A 22,398-nucleotide genomic window follows, 5' to 3' on the forward strand; every position below is an offset into this window, starting at 1 on the left:
AACAAATTTTGAAATGATGATTAAATCTATATATAATAACCAAAAGGCGAGCATCCTGGTGAATAGGGATAGGACCAAAACATTCCAAATTAGTAAGGGAGTAAGGCAAGGTTGTCCCCTATCCCCCTTATTGTTTATTTTGGCCCTAGAAGTTCTTCTCCGGAAAATTAGATCTAACGAGGAAATAAAAGGTTTGAAGATCAGGAAGGAGACCTACAAGACGCAAGCATTTGCGGACGACGTAGCTTTAATCCTTGAAGACCCCATAGAATCGGGACCTAAAGTATTAGAGGAATTAAGTAAATACGGAGAGGTGGCAGGCTTTAGACTGAACAAAACTAAAACCAAAGTATTGATCAAGAATACAACTGAGAGTCAGAAGAACGAGATAGAAGAAGCATTAGGATTACAGGTTGCCAAAAAAATTAAATACTTAGGAATTTGGATTACATCTAGATGTTCGACCTTGAAAGACGACAATTATATTCCCCTAATTAGAAAAATGAAACAAGACCTAGATAGCTGGAAAAAAATAAAACTATCACTTTTGGGCAAGATAGCCACAATTAAGATGAACATCCTCCCCAGAATATTATTCTTATTCCAAAATATACCGATAAATCTAAACAAAAAAATTTTTTTAGAATTAGACCAAATCATTAGAAAATTTATATGGGAGGGAAAAAAACCGAGATTTTCCATTAAAATTTTAAGGGGCAAAAGAGATATAGGCGGATTTGGACTCCCGGACTGGGAAACATACTACAGGGCAGCTAAGCTAGTTTGGTTAAGAGACTGGATCACCCTGGAAAACGAGAGGATTCTCACTTTAGAAGGCCATGACTTGCAAAAAGGCTGGCACGCCCACATTTGGGACACGGAGAAGAAAAGGAAGACACATTTCCACAGACATAAAATTAGAGACTCCTTGGTTCAAACATGGACTCAGATTAGGCAGAAATATTACAAAAAAATTCCAAATTGGCTCTCAACGATGGAGGCCCTGACCCACCCAAATAGGTGGGAGAGGGAGAAAATGGGCAGATACAAAGATATTTTGGACGAAGGAGGGAGGCTTAAACCAAATGACATCCTACGAGAGCAAGGAATAATCCTAGATTGGTGGACCTATTCACAAATAAAATCTAGATATCAGAGAGATAAAGAACAATACGGTTTAGAACTTGGACCAAATGGATTGGATAAAGTCCTGATGGGAACAAATAAAAAGATTCTGGCAAAACTATACAATTATTTATTAGGCGAGGGTAAGTTCGAAGATGTCACAAAGAACCAAATAATTGCATGGGAGAAAAATATAGGGCGTGATATAAATTTTGGGGAATGGGAGGAGGCATGGAACAGAAATCTTAAACTTACTAGAGCGGTGGCATATAAGGAAAACCATTACAAAATGTTGCATAGATGGTACCTAGCCCCGGCCAGACTAGCAAAGATATATTCCAATATACATCCCAACTGTTGGAAATGTGGCCATGGTCAAGGCACCTTCTTCCACATGTGGTGGACATGCCCGGAAGCGAAAGGATATTGGAATAAAATTAGGAGGTGGTTACAAGAAATAATTGACGAAGATATTGAACTAACACCAGAGATTTTCCTCCTGGGAATAATAAAGAAACCATATAGAAAGGAAATGATACATTTAATGATCCACATAATTACAGCCGCTAGATTGGCATATGCACAGTACTGGAAAGAGAAAACTCAACCACCAGAAGAGCTTACAATTAAGAAAATACTCGAGTGCGCAGAGATGACTAAATTAACTTATGAATTAAATGATGAGAAGTCAGTTTACTATATGGTATGGGAAAGGTGGTACAAGTGGTTGCATGACAAAATGAAAGAAAGATCTAAAGGTGTATTAAATATTGGTTAAAAGTGAGTTGAAATGTCACCAAATACTATTTATGTAAATAGTTAAAACACTGCACATCCGATACTAATTGAAAATGTTATCATATTTATGTACTTCATGTTTTATGTTTCTGTTTGAATGTTTGTTTTTCCTCTTTTCTTTTTTCTATTTTTTATATTTTTTTTTTGTTTTTTGTTCTGTAAAAAACCTCAATAAAGTTTATTTAAAAAAAAAAAAAAAAGTTGTTCATCGTTTGTACACAGTTCCATTTCAAAGATAGTTTTAGCATGTTCGGAATCGTATACTTTATCAGCTTTAAATCTCTGTGATTTGCAAATACAAAAACCATTGACAATTGAAACCTTCTAATGCCAAGTGTACTCTGGATTTCAATTTAATATCATATGTGAAGTAATCCAATAAATCTGCATACCTTAACCATTTTTGTCTGACCCTCATTTCCTTTCTCTAATATGCTTTGGGGGGGAGCCATAAAGGTACTTTTGACCATAGTCTCATTTCATATTTATTCCAAATTCTCAAAATGGCTCGCCTAATAAAGTGGTTTCTAAAATCAACATTAACTTTATCATACCATAGGTACACATGCCATCAAACATTTTCTGAAAATATTTGCAACAAGCTTTTTAACATTTAAGTAACTAATAACTTTTTTTTAAAGGATCTAAAAGGAAAAACGAGGGGATGGAAGTAGCTGAACTTAAAAAACAAAAACCATCTGTACATTCCTCAAGGCAGATGTAACCCAAACTTCCAAGTTCTTCTATTGGCAACAACAAAAGAATTGGGAGCACAAAAGGAAAGCCAGTATTGGAATACAAGAGTGAGGACTATCGAAGGTCTGACAAAAGTAAACCTCCAGATGGTGATAGAAAGATACGTATGACAAGCAGCACCTCCAGTGATCCCTATGAGGGAAAGTCTGAAAAGGCATGTATGAGGAAAAGAGATGCTGACAGAAAGGCTAAGTCTTCTACTCCAGATGCTTCTGTAGTAAGTAATGGGTTGTGAATATCTCTGTACTTAGATAGGATCTTTCCTGCAATAGTATGTTGCTTTATATTATTAGTTCCTTAGGCATTTCAGATGTTTACCTTCCTTGCTCAGTTTAAAGTACACTGTGCACAATTATTAGGCAAGTTGTATTTTGGAGGATTAATTTTATTATTGAACAACTACAATGCTCTCGGTAAATCCAAAATGTTAATAAACCTCACACCTGAATATTTAAGAAAGTAAAAGTGAGGTTTTGGCTTTCTTAGGAGAATACCTATGCACAATTATTGGGCAACTATTAGTGTACAGAATTATTATGCAACTAAATGAAAAATGAAAATTTGCCCAACTCACTCGTTTATTTGCATCTGTTAAAGTGAGAATAATAAACAATTTAAAATGTACAAATAAACATTTCTGACATTTCAAAAAAAAAAATCAGTGACCAATACAGGTAGTCCTTGAGGTACGAACCTAATGGAGCCTGCCCTTTAGGTTTGCAAGTCAAAAAAGTCATCAAATGAATCAGACTCAATTTTACAAATTTTTAAAATCAAATTCATTAATTGACTCAAATGGCTCCTTAAATGAATGAAGATCTGACTTACTTCCTGCCAGTCAGCTGTTTCCGGTACAGCCGAAGGAGGAACTAAATTGCCTCCAAGCAGGCTCACAGAGCTCTCAGTTTGCAGTTTTAAAAAAAACCCACTTGCCAGCTCAAGCATCTTCAGACAGCTGCCCAGAGGGGGGGTGCAGAGGTAATTTACAGAACCCTCCTATTGCAGTTGCTTTAAAAAAAAAAAAAACACCTGCCACTAATTACTGGTAGCTTAAGAGTCTCCAGCCTGGCACCGAGGGAGATGGGGATTTGCAGAACTCTTGGCTTGCAATAGTAAGAGATGGAAGGGACCTTGAGGTCATCTAGTCTAACCCACTGCTTTCACAAGAGTATTTCTGATAAATGCCTATCCAGTCTCTTCTTAAAAGCCTCCAGTGATGGGGCACCCACAACTTCTGGAGGCAAATTAGATTTAAAACCTCTTAAAAAAAAACACTGCCTTGATCAGCACAAGCCTCTCCAGGCAAAATCCAAAATGGGGTGGGGTGGGGTGGGGTGGGGGATTTACAGAACTCTTGACTTGCAACACTAACAGATGGAAGGGACTGTTGCGTATTTTTAAGGATCAGACTCAATAATAATTCAGGATCAAAGTATTTAAACAAAGCACTATTTATTTACATTAGGCATTCTATATTCTCTGAATGGTTGTAGATAGAAGCAAGGAAGGAGGTGCATACATCCCCTTTTATATCAATAAGGCGGGGTAAAGGATGGGAGTGGTTACATATGAATATATTAAGGAAGGAAGAATAAATTAACCCCTGATACCCTGTGTATGTACATTTTCCCCATTTGAGAATAAGGCATTTACTTGTGACAAATCCCCCTCTAAATGCCGATTCGATATACAACAATAATTACATTCAGATTCGGAACAATATAAGACTTGTAGTTTTGAAGTTAAATATTTATGTTGTTTAGATTGCAAAGGCTTAGTCAATATATCAGCTATTTGTTCTGAAGTTTCGCAATGAATGGCCTTAATGAAACCATCTTGAGATAATTGCCTTACATGTTTGAATTTGATATCTATATGTCTGGACCTTTGACCAATGGCATCAGATCTAGATATCTCAATAGCAGCTTTGTTATCTTCATGTATGATAAATGGTAATGAAGGATTTTTCCAAACATTTGATAATAAATAATTAAACCATACTAGATTATTGGAGGCTTTAGATAAACAAACATATTCTGCCTCGGTTGTTGATGTGGCTACTAGATCTTGTTTTCCAGTATACCAGTAGACAGGACAATTATTAAGGAAGAATATATAACCTGAGGTACTTTTTCTGCATTTAGTATCACCTGCCCAATCCGCATCAGCGTAACAAGTGAGGATGGGCTCTTTAATATTATTGGGTTCTAGTAGTAGGCAGAAGTCTAAGGTGTGCTTCAAATACCTTAATATTCGTTTAATGGCTTCCCAGTGATACATTAAAGGTTTACCAACATATCTGGATAACAGATTGAGGGGTAAAGCAATATCAGGTCTAGTCCAATTAGATATATACAAAAGGGAACCAATAACTGATCTGTAAAGTGTATTATCTTTAAATTCAGGGGATGATTCATCCATGTTTCTTAAGAAATCAGCTTGCATTGGAGTATCACAAGTTTTGGCATCATTCAAATTACATTTGTTCAGGAGTTCTATAATTTTATCTTTTTGAGAAAGTTTAAATCCTTTTTTAGTTTTATTGATTTGAACTCCAAGATATTTGTTTACTTTTCCTAATGTTTTTAAAGAAAAATGTTCATTTAGTTTTGTTACAAATGTATCTCTTTTCTCTTTATGTTTACCGATATATAAAATGTCATCCACATAAATTAATACAAATTCTAATGAGTCACCTTCCATTTTAACAAAGAAACAATTGTCAGCAGTTGTGGCATTGAAATTCATAGTTTTGAGTACGTTGACTAAACATTCATACCAACGTTTGCCAGATTGTTTTAGTCCGTACAAACTTTTATTCAATAACCAAGTTTCATTTTTGTTTGTGTATTGGCTATGAGGTGCTCTTACATATATCTCTTTATCGAGCTTTGCGTGTAAATACGCTGTCTGTATGTCATATTGAAAGATATCAAGATTAAGTGCAGATGCTATGACTAAAGCTGTTTTAACACTCTCAGTCCTTACTGTGGGAGAGTATGTGTCTGTGTAATCCTCAGGATATTTTTGAGTATAACCTTGTGCAACTAATCTAGCTGTATATAATGTGTTGCCTTCTTCCAGATTTTTAATTTTGAATATCCACCTGGTGCCTATAATAGTTTTGTCCTTAGGTGCAGGAGTAGGTGTAAATACATTTAACTTTCGCACTGTCCATCTCTTTGGCCATAGCTGATTCCCATTTTTTTCTTTCTTCAATGGGGAGCTTTAATACTTCCTCGTATGTGTTAGGTGTTGATGTTTCATTATTCAAGTGCATTATGTAATCCTTATATTTACTTGGCACCTGATTTCTGTTACATCTGATTGTTTTTTCTGGTTTGCTATCGTTATCGTGTAGATATCTTGCTTCCTTTTTTGTTAATGAATCTGTTTTTATTCTGGGGTGACTATTTGTCCATGTTTTATTTTTGTTTTCATGTGCATTGTGATTGAGTTCTTCTCTATCTATTTTGTTTTGATGTTCAGTGTCTGTTTTTGTAGTTGGGAATATCTCATTAAGATGTATTTTAGACCAATTGGCCTGTTCATGAAATACAGCTGTTCTAGAAATTATGAATCTGTTGTTGTTATCAATAAATCTGTACCCTTTTGTGCCTGTTTCGTATCCCATGAATCTAAGTCTTCTGGATACGTTTTCTCCTTTACGCCTCAGTTGTTTTGGTATGTGTACATCCGCTGTGACTCCAAAAATGTGCATGTGTGTTATTTTGGGTTTTCTATTATACATTAGTTCATATGGCGTTTTGTTTACGATGCTGGACCAAGTTCTGTTTTGAGTATAATTGGAATATAGTAATGCTTCTGACCAGAATTGTTTTCCTAAGCCAGCATCTTCTAATGTACATCTAATCATGGTTTGTAGTGTCGAATTCTTTCTTTCTACCACTCCATTTTGGAATGCAGAGAAAGGGCTAGATGTGAAGTGTAGCATTCCTTTGTTTTTTAGCCATTGGGAGAATTCTTTTGACATGAATTCAGATCCCCTGTCTGTCATGATTTGTTTTATTTTAATATTATGTTGTGTTTCTACACGTTTGTAAAACTCTTTAAATTTTTGAAATGTTTCATCTTTGTGTTTCAAAGTATAGACAAATCCATAACGACTATAGTCATCTACAATAGTTAGAAAGTATCGTTTTCTATATGTGATTGATGGGGTTAATGGACCAACTAGATCCATATGTACCAGATCAAAAATTTGATTAGTTGATCTTGTTGCCTTTTTTGGCTTGGGATTAGTTCTGAGTTTTGAGGACTTACATACTGAGCATTCCAAATAATTTTTACTATTTTTTATTTTAACACCTTCAGCATGTTCAATCATTTTTTGTACTACAGGAAAACTAGCATGTCCCAACTTTCTATGTAATATGTGTGCACATTCATCGTGGATTGGTTTTCCAATCGAAGGTTTTTTGTTATTGAGTGTGTCATTAATAGATGTGTTTCTGTGATTGTGATTTGTTTCATGTTCCTCATTATCACTATTGCTATTGTCTTCATTCTCTATGTTAGTGTCATCTTCCATGTTTGAATCAATATTGTGTAGCCATTTTTCTTCTGTGACTAAATATGGTAGACCCCCTTTGATAACCACACTACCCAAATTTGCTTTGTTTTTCTCTAGTGTTGCTTTTCCTTTTGAGAATACTATATTTATGTCAGAATCTCTACTTAGTTTTATTGCACTAAGTATGTTATGAGGTATTTCTGGTATTAATAGTACCCCCTCTATTTTCCCTAGACCGGGTAAGTTTACATTTCCTCTTCCAATAACTTGGACCTTTTCTTGATTGGCTACCTTAATTACAAACTTATCTTCTATAAAGGAAGATAGTATTTTTTTGTCATGTGTTGTGTGATTAGTTGCCCCAGAATCAATGAGCCAAGAATTATCCCTTGAATCCTGTGTGTTAGTTATATTATGTTTATCTAATCCATTTAATGATCCAGATTTTCTATCTTTTGAATTATCTCTGCCCCCTCTATGCTCTCTAAAATTAGGTGAGTTTCTATATCTATGTCTATCAATAGACGATTGTCTGTTATGATATCTGCTTCTATAATCATGTTTTTGTCTTTCTCTAAGAAATTTAGGACAATCTCTTCTACAATGTTCTTTGGATCCACAATTATAACATTCAATTGATTCTCGATATTTTTCTTGAAATACCACTCTCTTACTTTGTCTATGTTCTATGTGTGTATTACAGCGGCTTCTTCTTAAATTATCTTCAGCTATTAGCTTATTCGATAAATTTTCTATGGATAAGTATCCCAAATTAATTGTGTCTAAATGTGATATGTAATTATCCCACGATGGGTCTAATGAATTAATGATGACACTTTTCATTGTTTGATCTGAAATTATCTCTCCCCTTAAATGTAGTTCTGCTCTGATTTTGTTTAGAGATATTAAATGTTCACTTACAGTAACCCCAGATTTTATCCTAGCTGAGAAGAAATCTTTAGACATTCTTGTAGTGGTTGCTACACTTTCACTATGAAACAATTTAAACATGCAGTGAATAATCTCTGAGACAGTCAAGTTATGCTTAATACTATGATACATAGCAGGAGATATACTAGATATTAATAAGTAGAATGCTCTGTGGTGCAGACAGTCCAATTTTAGAGTCCAAGGCCTTTTGGGGGGGTTAGTTATAAAAAATAATAAGTTCTCTTTTAGAAAAACAACCTGAAGTTGTTGACACCATTCCTGTAAATTAATACCATCTATTCTCAGTTTTGGGAAATCATTGGGCAAGTTCCCAGTATTATTTGTTCCATTACTTACAACTAGAGGTTGTCCATGATCTTGTAAATGTTGATAGTTGCAGAATGGTGTAGGTATGCTTGCAACGAGTCTGAATGGTTCTCTCTGTTCTTCATGTCCTCCATAGTTGTCTGCGTGTGTTTGCGCATGCACGTTGCTCATTTCGCTTCTGAAGCTGTCGGGAGAGGTTCTCGTTGCTGTAGCTCCCTCGTAGTGTTCTTCCTCCGATGACTCGGTCTCCGGCTCGACCTTGGGTGTCCAGGTGACGACTGGTGCTTGCTTCTTTTCGCTGAAGTTGTTCTTGTTGAGGTCTCTGGCCCCTGGAATCGTCTGCGGCGTGGGGGAGTATTTACAGGGTTCTCTGGGCTCAGGCGTAGGTGCTCTCGCTGTTTGGATAGAAGCGGGTAGATTCCGAGACGTTTGCTTGCTTGCTTGCTTTTTCTTTATTCTTTGATCGCCAGCTTTCGTTGGTTCTTTTGTGATTTTTAAATTTGGCCCGAATGTTGCAAAGAGAGTTTTCATTGCTGATTCTATTTGTAGTTCGATTGAAGTTTCTTCGATGTCTGTATCAGATTCTTCTGAAGAGTAGATTTTTTCTTTTTTACTTTTTACACTATGTAGGGCTTTTCGCGCCAGACATTTTGAATTCTGTTTTCTGATTGGCTCTGCTTCGCTCATCTTAGTGGTCTGTTGAAACCAAGATGGCTGCCATTCAAAATTTTGTGTGGGACCGTTAGTCTTCCTTTTCATTATATTCTTATCTATAGGCAATTCGCTCACCATTTTTAGTTCTTTAGATTCATCTGTTACGATGTGTTTTTCTCTCGCTGCTCCGCTGTTTTTTTATGATGTCTTGGAGGTTCGCGATGAGATTTTCGTCATCTTTTTGGCTTTTCAATAGTCTCAGTATCTCTGATCTGAGTTCGTTGTTTTCTATCTCGTTTTCTTCTTGGTCATCAGTTTCATCGATTATCTCTTCGTTGTCTGTAGCGCAGTCTTCAGATTCTTTTGTTATTGTAGTTGTGGATTCATCGATCATTTCTTGATCCGTTTCCATCTCTTTATTATGTGCCCTGGTGTTGGGTCTTTCTCTTTTGTTTCTGGAGTTTTCTCTCTTAGGCATATCTAATTTTTATTGAGTCAGTCCAACCATCCTCTGCTACCAGATTGTTGCGTATTTTTAAGGATCAGACTCAATAATAATTCAGGATCAAAGTATTTAAACAAAGCACTATTTATTTACATTAGGCATTCTATATTCTCTGAATGGTTGTAGATAGAAGCAAGGAAGGAGGTGCATACATCCCCTTTTATATCAATAAGGCGGGGTAAAGGATGGGAGTGGTTACATATGAATATATTAAGGAAGGAAGAATAAATTAACCCCTGATACCCTGTGTATGTACATTTTCCCCATTTGAGAATAAGGCATTTACTTGTGACAGGGACCTTGAGCTCATCTAGTCTAACCCACTGCTCTCAGGCCAGACTCTCCATACAGTCCATTTGTGAAAAGCCAAGCTTCATGGAAAAGGATAAAAAACTCATATAAATAGCTTGCAAATTTGAAAATCAGCAGTTTAGAGAAGAGATACAGCATACAACATTATAGAATGCTTTCTGTAGATGCTGGCTAGCATTTCTACAAGCAGTTTCAAAGCAAATGCAAACACTATTTTTGCAAAGAACTGTACTTCAAAACAGAATACTGTAGTTTGCAAAGTACAGTACAGTACTTAAAAAGAAGCAGAGCAGTTCCCAAAGTGCTTACAAACAAGCAGTACAGTACTATAGAGTAACAAAAAAAGATTTTGAAATACTTACAGAAGCAATTCTAGCACTCCAGTTTTCAAGCCCAGGCAGCAACAGATCTTCCACGCAGCAACCCCCGCCCCCCCAAAAAAATACCTTGGCACCACGCCAGCTGCAAAAATCACCAGCTCTTGGTTGGCCATGTGACCAGGGACAAAAAAACACAAAAACCTGCCGATTTCAGGAAATTGCATCGTAACTCCAAACGGCACAGGCAACTCACAGAGTTAAAAATGGCTGCTGCAGCAATGACTGAATCCAAGTCACATGGCTACAGAGGCCTCTTTTTGATCGCAGTTTTGAATTTCTAACGTAAGTACCCTTTCTGAATAAATTTGCTAAAGGAACCCTTGTATCTGGGGGATTACCTGTATAGCCACCCTTCTTTTCAATAACAGTCATAAGCCTTCCATTCATGGAGTCTGTCAGTTTCTTGATCTGTTGATCAACTTTTTGTGCAGCAGCAACCACAGCCTCCCAGACACTGTTCAGAGAGATGTATTGTTTTCCTTCACCGTAAATCTCCCATTTAAGAAGGGCCCACAAGTTCTCAATAGGATGTAGGTCAGGTGAGGAAGGGGACCATGTCATTATTCTTTCATCTTTAAGGCCTTTACTGGCTAGCCACGCAGTGGAGTACTTTGATGCTTGCAATGGAGCATTGTCCTGCAAAAAAATCATGGTCTTCTTGAAAGATGCAGACTTTTTCCTGTACCATTGCTTGAAGAAAGTGTCCTCTAAAAACTGGCAGTAGGTTTGGGAGTTGATTTTGAGTCCATCTTCAACCCGAAAAAGTCCAACTAGCTCATCTTTAATAATACCAGCCCATACCAGTACCCCACCTCCACCTTGCTGGTGTCTGAGTCGAAGTGGAGCTCTGTGCCTGTTACTGATCCAGCCACGGACCCATCCATCTGGTCCGTCAAGAGTCACTCTCATCAGTCCATAAAACCTTTGAAAAATCTGTCTTCAGATATTTCTTGGCCCAGTCTTGCCATTTCAACTTACGTGTCTTGTTCAGTGGTGGTCGGGTTTCAGCCTTCCGTACCTTGGCCATGTCTCTGAGCACTGAACACCTTGTACTTCTGGGCACTCCAGGTAGGTTGCAGTTCTGAAATATGACAGCTGTCAGGCTTCGATGCTATCTCAAAATAAATGAACTTCCAAACTGCCAATCTTTAAGGAAATTTTCTCTTTATTCGAGTACAGTAACCGGATCCTGGCTCTTTGCGGTCAGTACTGACCTTTGCCCCCCAATCCCTCCCTTTCCGATCCCCAATTCTCTGCTTCTCATTGGCTATCTTCCAAGTCACTCTCCTGATTCCTTTTCCCATCAGTTCACTGGAATGCTTCCCCCCTCCTCATCTCCAAGGAGACCGAATCTTCAAAGGGATTTAGCAGGCAAATTTCAAGCTTCATCCTCCCTTTTCTATGTCAGCGCTGAGACGCTGACATCCGGCCCCTCTCCCTTCACTCTCCCAGTGAGGCCTGCGCGAGACAAACAACAAGTTTAGTACCTTACCCCGTCCGAGGGTGTGTCCCACCCCCTCCCGGCTTGTCCGGGTGATCTGCATGGAATTTAGCTATAAGGCGGTCAGCTTGAATGTTCGTGCTCTTCACCCAGGAAGCTTCTGACAAGGGGTAACCCTTCCACTTAATTAAGTATTGGAGGCGTCCTCTGTGCCACCTCGAATCAAGAATTCGCTGTACTTCATAGTGGGTTTGGCCTCCAACAATCAAGGGCCCTGGGGGATCACGTGGCACCGGCCTTAAAGTTGACCCTACCACAGGCTTCAGGAGGCTACTGTGAAAAACGGGGTGTATCCTCCCTAGTAACCGGGGCAACTGCAATTGTACTGTAACCGAGTTGATTATTTTTACTATTGGAAATGGTCCTATGAATTTCGGCCCCAGCTTTCTGGTCGGGAGTCTGAGTCTTAAATACTTGGTGGAGAGGTAGACCTTCTCCCCTACCCCTACTTGGAACGGCCTCTGGAGAGCTCGGTGCTTATCTGCTTGTTTCTTATAAGACCGTGCCGCCTTGTCTAATGCCTTCTTGATGTTCTCCCAGGTTTCTCTCAGCATTGCCATCCATTCGGTCAAGCTAACTGAGGAAGGAGGCTCCCTTGGGTACTCTGGCATGGGGACGAAATCCATGCCACTCACCATCTTAAATGGGGTTAGTCCTGTACTACTGTGGACAGCATTGTTATATGCGACCTCCGCAAACGATAAGAGGTCCGCCCAGTTCGATTGTTGGTAGTCAACGTAGCACCTCAGGTACTGCTCTATCATGGCATTCAATCTCTCTGCCCCCGCATTGGTGCTCGGGTGAAACGCTGAGCTGAGGCCTTGGGATGATCCTATGGATCGAAGGAATTCCCTCCAGAACTTCGCGGTAAACTGGACACCTCGATCGGAGATGATTCTTCTAGGTACTCCGTGCAGGCAGTAGATGTGTTTTACGAACAGTTTGGCCAATTGGCGGGCTGAGGGTAGTCCGCTGCAGGGTATGAAATGTGCCTGTTTGGAGAATAAGTCTATTACAGTCCAGATCACTGTGTTTCCGCTGCTCCTCGGCAGTTCGACTATGAAGTCCATAACAATCTCCTCCCATGGCCTTGACGGTTCAGCTACTGGCTGTAGCAGCCCCGGGGGCCTTCCTGGTCGGGTTTTCATCGTGGCACAGATGGTACAACTTTTTACATAGCTGTCTACGTCTTTTCTCATGTGGGGCCACCAGAACTGTCTCCGTGCTAAATGTAGAGTCTTTAGGAAACCAAAATGTCCCGCTGGTGTGGGAATGCGGGTTCAGCTGGATACTCTCTGAAGGGCCCTATTCGTTCTCTCTTTGTTCATAACATAGACTGTATTTGCAAAGGCAGAGACATCTCCTTGTAGAACATTCCTGAGGTTTGAAGTAATCTGATAACGGGAGGATGGGCCCCTCGGCTGGCAGCAACTGGCAGCAAATATGATAACATAGCCAGAGTTAAGTTTTGTTTTGCACCTTAAGTATCGCTTTCCTAGAATTCATGTGATTTACTGTAATTGGTAGAATGTGAAACCTATATGGAGAATATATGGATGCTTTTCTATTTTTTTGTATGTAATATGAGATGTGTAGCCATAATAACGCCTTCTGATGATGCTGTATTTTGATAACTAATAAAAGAGATGGCAACCTTTTGTTCTTTGCTATCTCATCTCGAGAAACACCTGCGTTTGTGTTTTCTCTGATCTGGACCCCTCATGAGAAGCCCACCAGATCGCAACATATGGTGACCCCCGACGTGATTCGCTGATCGAGCACGTCTCTTGGCACCCTCATACTCATTCAGCTGGAAGAGCCTCTGCAAACCAGGGCCAGTCGTCCGCGAATGAAGCACCCTCCCATAAATCGTGAGTATGGGGGCAGAATTCTCTAAGCCCCAGGTTAAACACCTCCACGAACTTAGGGAATTGGCCAAGTCCTCAATTATTGTTTTAAAAAATAATGGGAAGAGTCTTCTCCTTCCCTCAAAATCAGACCTAACCTCCCTTCTTAAATATATTTACCAAAATTGTCCCACTTATCCAGAGAAGGGATCCATCAAAACTTCCACATGGATAAAACTGGGGAAATATCTTCATGAGACGCCACGGGCTCCTGCGAAGATATTATCCTCATGGCGGATAGTCATGGAATGTCTGCAAATTCACGAACAAGCCATGAAAGGAGGACCAGATCCTCCACCGCCTTATGAATCTGGTGAAAAATTGACCCCACCAGCCAAAACGGCAAATCCAACAGAGGTTTATACGGCTGCCACAGCGCCTGAAAACCTCATACAATCTGACCCTCCAATTCCAAGTCAAAGAAACATGGGCACGGTTGCCTCTGCATTACGAGAGGCACAATTGAGAGGCGAATTGGAAATAGAGGAAGCCGCTCATTGTTATCCCGTCGCCTTAGGTCCGGACCCAGCCAATCCCAATGGACCTCAGATTCTTGTTTATACCCCAATGCCTTATAAAATTATAAAAGACCTGAAACAAGCGGCTAGTCTTTATGGTGTTACTTCACCATACACCCAAGGACTGTTCGCAACCACGGCAAATACCTTCCAAATGGTCTTAGAAGACTGGAAATTGTTATTTGGCATGATTCTTACTCCTTCGCAATACACAGTGTGGTATTCTGAATATGAAAGGGAAATTGAAAGATCAATCCGAAGGGGTTTACCGCAAGGTGTCACAAACGGTCATTTATTGGGGGGACCTGGCCAGGGACCTCAACAATACGCTCAAATACCCAGGGCAGCCAGTGAGATTATATCGCAGGCTGCGATGATGGCCATAAAAAAGGTTGATGACACCATGGACGGTCCCAAAAAATCATTCTCCAAGGTGATTCAAGGACCGAATCAGGCTTACAGTGACTTTATTGATGATTTGCAAAAGGCTATTAGCCGTCAGATTGACAATCCTGAGGCACAAGCTGAATTGTTAATAAAATTGGCTTTTGAAAATGCAAATTCCGACTGCCACCGTATTTTGCAACCTATAGCAAACCGACCAGGTGTTACTATTGCTGACTTCTTAAAGGCATGCAGGGTGGTAGGGACACAGACCTATCAAATGGATGCTTTAGCAGCAGCACTTCAACAAACGGTGGGGAACCCTACCGGTAATTGTTTCAATTGTGGTAAACCTGGTCACGTTAGGGCACACTGCCGAGCCCCAGGGGGTCGGCAGAGTAAAATTGGCAATCAGAATACAAAACCAAAAACAGTATGCCCTCGTTGCAAAAAGGGATTTCATTGGGCAAATCAGTGCCGTTCAAATCCGCTCCGACAGGGAAACTAGAATCGGGGCATTCAGCCAGCCCCACTCAAAAGGCTGAAAGTAGCCCATTTCCTCCCCCTTTTCCTGCTTCAATGGATCTCGTGGCCAGCGAGTCCATCGATGCCCCATCCCCCGCTACTGCTTATTTTCTGCCTTTACGCCCTGTAGGGCGGGTACACATCCCGCCCCAAACCCCTGTCATCATCTTTCCTCACAGGGATCTGATTTCTCAGGGCGTACTTGCTTCACCTTTTCTTCGGGATTCCACTGACTTTTCCTCTTCCGCTTTGTTTTTTTCTGTAAATGTTCCGCTGCACATTCCTGAGGGACAATTAGCAGCCACTATGATTCCCGTACCAGCAGTGTCAGAAGCACAATCCTCTATTCTGGCCATTGAAAAAGATTTACAACAAGCCCGCCCGTCCACTGATTTTACAATCCGCCATAAATCCTTTTCTGGTATTTTAGATACCGGGGCCGACGTCACAGTCATTCGTGCCGAGGAATGGCCTTCAGACTGGCCCACTGAATCCTCACCTGCAGTACGAGGAGTGGGTGGTGTCCAATCTGCACTGATTAGTAAGGAGTGGCTGCCGGTAAAGTCCCCCGATTCTTCTATCATTGCTTACATAAAACCTGTAATTCTTCCTTTGCATGTTAATCTTTGGGGCAGGGATCTTATGTCTCAGTTTCAAGCCAAACTTATCCTTCACTAATGTCTCAAGAACCTGCTCCCCTCCGCCTTGCTCTTACTTCTGCTACTCCCGTGTGGGTGGACCAATGGCCACTCATGCAGGAAAAGCTCGCTACGCTGCAACTTTTGGTTCATGAACAGCTGCAAAAGGACCATATTGAGCCCTCTTTTAGCCCCTATAATACACCGGTCTTTGTGATCAAAAAGAAATCGGGCAAATGGCGCTTCCTAAACGATCTTAGGGCCATAAATAAAATAATTCGACCTATGGGGGCGCTCCAATGCGGCCTCCCAAACCCAAATTTGATACCAAAAGATTGGGATTTGATGATCGTGGATTTAAAAGATTGCTTCTTTTCAATACCATTACATCCCCAAGATAGGCAAATATTTGCTTTCACAGTCCCGGAATTCAACAACGCTCGGCCTACAGCCCGCTATCAATGGAAAGTACTTCCACAGGGCATGCTTAATAGCCCTACTATGTGTCAACATTATGTGGATGTTGTTTTGCAACCTTATCGCTCCTCTCTTCCTCATTTTTCCATCTATCATTATATGGATGATATCCTGGTGGCCGCACCGGGGCCTCCAGGTACCGTCCACACCACCTTGCCTCTGCTTGAATCCATATTAAAAAAAGGGGGGGCTTCAAATAGCTCCCGACAAAGTTCAGACTGTTCCTCCTTTCCTTTACCTAGGTCATAAATTACTTTCTTCTTGCGCTGCTCCTGTACTTCCGCTTCTTTCTTTACCCCTAACCCCAACCCTGGTACAGCTGCAGCAGTACCTGGGGACCATCAACTGGGCATGCCCGTTCTTGGCCCTCACCACTGCGCAGCTGACTCCTCTGTTTAATGCACTAACGCAAGGAAAACACCCGGCCGATTTAATATCTCTTAACCAGGAACAACAATTGACGGTACAATTGGTTAATGATACATTGCGAGGACGCTGGGTGGATAGGGTGGTACCAAATGTTCCCCTGGCTCTTCTTCTTTTCAATACACCCCAGCTCCCTACGGCAGCAATCATTCAAAATACATCCAAATTGATGATTGCTGAATGGGTTCACCTCGCTCACACTCCGCGAGCGACCATTACAGCAAAACCAACTCAATACGCTATTTTAATTCAAAAATGCCGAGCTAGAACCAAGGCCCTAGCCGGAGTGGAGCCTTCAACACTTTATGTCCCTTGCTCACTTGCTACCTGGGAAGCCCTGCTTTCCACAAGTGATCAATTGCAATTTGCACTCGCTGATTGGCCAGGAGAAGTGTCATGCCACCCGCCCCCAGATCCCAGATTGTCACTTTTAAAAACCATTCCTTTTGTTTGGAACTCCCCGTTGGCATCTGGCCCCATACTGAATGCTGCCACTGTGTTTGCGGATGGCAGTAAGACATATGGAGCTTGTGTATGGCAACATAATGGAAAATGGCAAAAAAAGATTACTCTCCCTCAAACATCAGCACAACACACTGAACTAGCTGCCTCTATTCTTGCTTTCCACATGTTTTCAAACTCTCCTTTCAACCTTATCCTAGACAGCCTCTATGTCACTCAAATTGTTAAAACTATCTATGCCTCCTATCTTTCCCCTTCTCTCGACCCGCCATTGCTCTCGTTGTTCCTCACTTTACAACAATTAATACATTCATGAAGACATCCTTTCTATGTGGCTCACATAAGGAGCCATCAGCCCTTCCCTGGGCCCCTCCAGGAAGGGAATGATGCTGCTGACGCTGCGGCGTCCTCTGCCACCTCTGGCACACTTCTTCTCCACTCTTCTTTTACTGTTTCTGCTCTCACACCATGGGACAGCCATGCTTATTTTCATCAAAATAAAAAAGCATTAGTGAAGCAATTTGGTCTCACGGCAGCCGAAGCGACTGCCATCATACAACAATGTCCTACTTGTAGTCAACAAGCTCATTCTATCCCTATGGGTGTAAACCCTAGAGGTCTCAAAGCTTGTGAAATTTGGCAAATGGATGTAACTCAGTACCCATCCTTTGCCCCATGGAAATATTTGCATGTTTCCGTGGACACTTATTCAGGATTTATCATGGCATCTCCACAAAGGGGAGAAGCAACCAAACATGTAATAAATCATTGTATTCGGACCTTTGCATCGATGGGACGCCCAATTGAACTCAAAACTGACAATGGATCTGCGTACACCAGTACTGCCTTTGCAGACTTTTGTAACAAATGGTCCATCAAACACAAATTTGGCTTGCCCTACAATTCTCAAGGTCAGGCAATTGCAGAACGATCTAATCAGACCCTCAAAAACGCCCTGGATAAATTGAAAGAGGAAAAATGCCTCGGCCTCCCAGCCATGCAAAACAAACTCAATCTTTGTTTATATACTTTGAACTTTCTTAACCTGACTGGACAGCCTCCCACGTCGGCTGCAACCCGTCATTTTTCTGCTTCTCCATCAGCTACTCAAAAACCGAAGGTTTATTTCCGCCAACTACCTGATCCTGCATGGAGAGGGCCCGCTGACCTTATTACCTGGGGCCGTGGATACGCTGCTGTCCAGTATAACGATCGCATCATTTGGATCCCCGGAAGACACGTAAGACCATTTCATTTACAACAAAAAGAAGGAGAAACCCCTGGTGCTGAGATTTAAGGAGAAAACAGCCTTGCTGAGTCCTCCTGGCAACAGACACTCAACGCACGGTGGTGATCATCAGCTTTGCAGGACTACACCGGAAGCTAGTCCCCTGCGCACAGCGGAAGATTCATCAGGAGGAAAATACCTTCACATTGTACATATACATTTTATTAGCTTTAATATAACACTTTCTTACACATACTAATGTTAGTAGAAGTTTGGGAATGGGTCTTGTGGACACTTGTTTTTCTAATTTTGCTAGTAATTTTGTTTTACACATATAAGGAGCGTTTTTGTGGTAGACCTAGGATTTTTCTTGCTACTGCTATATCCCAACCCACACGCACCACTGACCCTCTCCCTGACGTAGTGACCTTCACACCATAGTTGATTATGATTTGTTTATGGCTTTGGACATTGTTAGCTTTGGGACTCTCAAGTGACCATGTAAGGAATATCAAATCCCCACATACATACACTTCAAGTCAAGTACGCTCCCGCCAGAAACGCATTGTCTATGCACGAGGTCCTTACTTTCTACCAAAGTCTACTCCACCACCTAAGGTTCCCATATTGACGTTTCCAATTGAGGGGGGAATGAATAAGGACAATGGGCCTCTGCAACAATTGCATAAAGGAGATTATATCTCACGGATTCTTGAATTAAGTCAAGATCTTGTTAATCAGTACAACCCTACCCTAGGTGAGAAATGCTGGTTATGCCTATCTGCTGACCCTGCATCTTATCATGCTATTCCTGTAAAATCACAACTCTGGGTAAAAACAAAGGCAACAATTCTCCTTGAAAGGGATAGTAGAGATAAAAAACCCGTCTCACCAATACAAGGAGATTTTTATGAAGCATTCAAACGACTGGGAAAAAGTCGTCTTCCTATCACAGGCCCAATTGCTACAGGTGTAGACCTCATAGGAACACCTTCTTTGTGTGTAAAGAGACATCAGAAACTTGGTAGGCCTGTAGGATCCCTGACAGACGAACAATGTCGCTCAGCAATATATTTAGGCCCAAAAATAAATTTGGTGGACATAAAATTAACAAAGGGAGTTTTTCCCTCTGCTTACCGCAAATTTCAACAAAAGGTTACTTTCTCAGCTCCACCAGAACTACACTTTAGAAAGGACAGGTGGGGTGGATGGAATCTGTCTGTGGAAAGCTGTCCAAGACCATTTCACCCTCCAGGATTTCCCATTTGGTTCAATTTAAAGTCCAAGGCAGGTCTGTGTATCCTTTTTCCACCGGGAAATACTACCTCTCGATATATTTTTGAAGGACCAATTCTCAGAGATAAACAGAAGGACCTATCACTAGAAGTCCCATTACAACCTTTAGCGGGAATGTTTGTAGCAGGCACTTTGGGAGTCTGGACTAATGAAAACAACCGTAGACTCCATGCCTTCTCCATGAACATCGGAATATGTGTGGAAGAAAAAGGAGTGGGTTTTTTTGTGTGGAACAAATGCATATCTGTGTTTGCCAGCAAACTGGACAGGAGTGTGTACATTAGCCCACCTTTTTCCTAAAGTGGGTGTTGTCAGTGCTGAGCACTCTATCCCTGTTCCCCTTCTGGGACATGTTCAGAAGAGGGTCCCCATTCTCATCCCACTATTAGTGCTTCTAGGGATGGGAACAGCTGTTGGAACAGGAGTAGCCGGCATCACGCACTCTGTAATCCAATTTAAACAGATCTCAGAGGAGTTGCAGGGAAGTTTGAATCAAATAGCTGGCACTTTGATTGAGGTCCAAAATCAAATAGACTCTTTGGCTGCTGTGGTGTTACAAAACCGACGTGCCTTAGACCTCCTGACAGCAGAAAAGGGAGGAACATGTATATTTTTAGGTGAAGATTGTTGTTTCTACATAAACAAGTCAGGTGTGGTCAGAGAAGGTGCTCGGGAATTACAGGATAGGGCTTCCAAGATAAGTCAGAGGTTACAAAGTTCTGACATGTGGTTTTCTTGGGTGCCTGGATCCGGTTGGATTAAGCAAATGATATTTTTGTTTATATGCGCTATAGCTGGTTTAACATTCATCCCATGTGTGATACCAATCTTTAGACAATTATCTATCAGAGCTGTAAAAGAGATTCAAGTTGAGAAGGAATTAGCTTTGACAGAACATCTTCTTAATCAACTTGGTCCCCGCCCTATGGAAGAACTTACAGATTCTGAGTCAGATTCATATGTGGTAATGGGACCAGGGGAATAATGGAGAGAATCTCCCTATGACTTAAGAAACTAACTACAATCATATATAACATGTATAATCATTTGTATACCTTTATTCTTGCTTTGCTTATTTCTGTATGTATCCAATGTATTCATGCTTCATTTGCTATGATGACAAACATATTTGCCAAGTGTTAACAAAAACATCATAATAACAACACAGCTGAGCCCTGTTGCAAAAAACAAAAACAGAGGAAATGTGGGAATGCGGGTTCAGCTGGATACTCTCTGAAGGGCCCTATTCGTTCTCTCTTTGTTCATAACATAGACTGTATTTGCAAAGGCAGAGACATCTCCTTGTAGAATATTCCTGAGGGTTGAAGTAATCTGATAACGGGAGGATGGGCCCCTCGGCTGGCAGCAACTGGCAGCAAATATGATAACATAGCCAGAGTTAAGTTTTGTTTTGCACCTTAAGTATCGCTTTCCTAGAATTCACGTGATTTACTGTAATTGGTAGAATGTGAAGTTTTGAACTTCATATGGAGAATATATGGATACTTTTCTATTTTCTTGTATGTAATATGAGATGTGTAGCCATAATAACGCCTTCTGATGACGCTGTATTTTGATAACTAATAAAAGAGATGGCAACCTTTTGTTCTTTGCTATCTCATCTCGAGAAACACCTGCGTTTGTGTTTTCTCTGATCTGGACCCCTCATGAGAAGCCCACCAGATGATCGCAACACGCTGGTTTGACGTCGTGACTCCTCTTGAGGACCAAGGTGCGTAAGGTCTCTGGGACATAAAGTTTCGTCCCTCTCCATGCTAGGCCATCTCTCTTTGTCAGGAGATGTTGATTGTCTCGGAACCAGGGATCCGCCAACGTTTCTGCCTTGAGCCTTGTCATTAGGTCACTTGCTGGTTGCCCCTGCTGGTCTCGATGCTGCCGTCTGGTGGTTACTTGGCCCACTCCTTGGGCAGAGGGGATGATGGCATTCACTACCTGCTCACGTTCACTGTTGTATTGAGGCATTCGGGAGAGGACATCAGCCAGAAAGTTCTTCCCCCCTGGGATGTGCTTCAGCTCGAAGTTGAAATGATTGAAGTATTGGGCCCACTGGACTTGCCTGGGCGATAACTTCCGTGGGGTCTTCAGGGCCTCCAGGTTTTTATGGTCAGTCCAAACCTTGAACGGTGTCTGGCCTCCTTCTAGCAAGTGTCGCCAGGTTAACAGCGCCCATCTCACCGTGAACGCTTCTTTTTCCCACGCCGCCCATCGTCTCTCTGTGTCGGTGAGTTTGCGGGATGTGTAGGCACAAGGTTGCAGGTCCCCCTGGCTGTTCTTTTGGAGTAGGACTGCCCCTACTGCCACATCGCTGGCATCTGCTTGGATGATGAAGGGTTGTTCGGGGTCAGGATGCTTCAAGACCGGTTCTTTTGCAAACATTTGTTTTAGTGTCTCGAATGCCTGTTGGCAGGCCGGGTCCCACTGCAGAGGTTGTCCCGGGCGGGGTTTCGTTGTCGGACTCCCTGTCTTTAGGAGGTCCATCAGAGGTTTGGCAATTCTTGCAAAGGAGGGGATGAATTGCCTGTAGAAATTTGCGAACCCCAGGAAGCTTTGCAGTTGTTTGCGGGTGCGAGGGGGTCGCCAGCCTAGGACTGATTGTACTTTAGCCGGGTCCATTTCTATCCCCTTGTTTGACACTCGGTAACCTAAATAGTCTGGCCGCGATTGGTGGAACTCGCATTTTGACAGTTTGACATA

At 41.4% G+C, this 22,398-nt stretch overlaps 1 pseudogene; it reads left to right on the forward strand.

Annotated features, from left to right (window-relative positions):
* Nucleotides 1–22,398, forward strand: part of LOC139317586 (YTH domain-containing protein 1-like) — a 53,196-nt pseudogene that overhangs the window by 9,451 nt on the left and 21,347 nt on the right.

Source organism: Pituophis catenifer, unplaced genomic scaffold, assembly GCF_029215685.1.
Source record: "Pituophis catenifer annectens isolate HBS135680 unplaced genomic scaffold, rPitCat1.0.hap2 SCAF_5, whole genome shotgun sequence".
NCBI lineage: Eukaryota > Metazoa > Chordata > Lepidosauria > Squamata > Colubridae > Pituophis > Pituophis catenifer.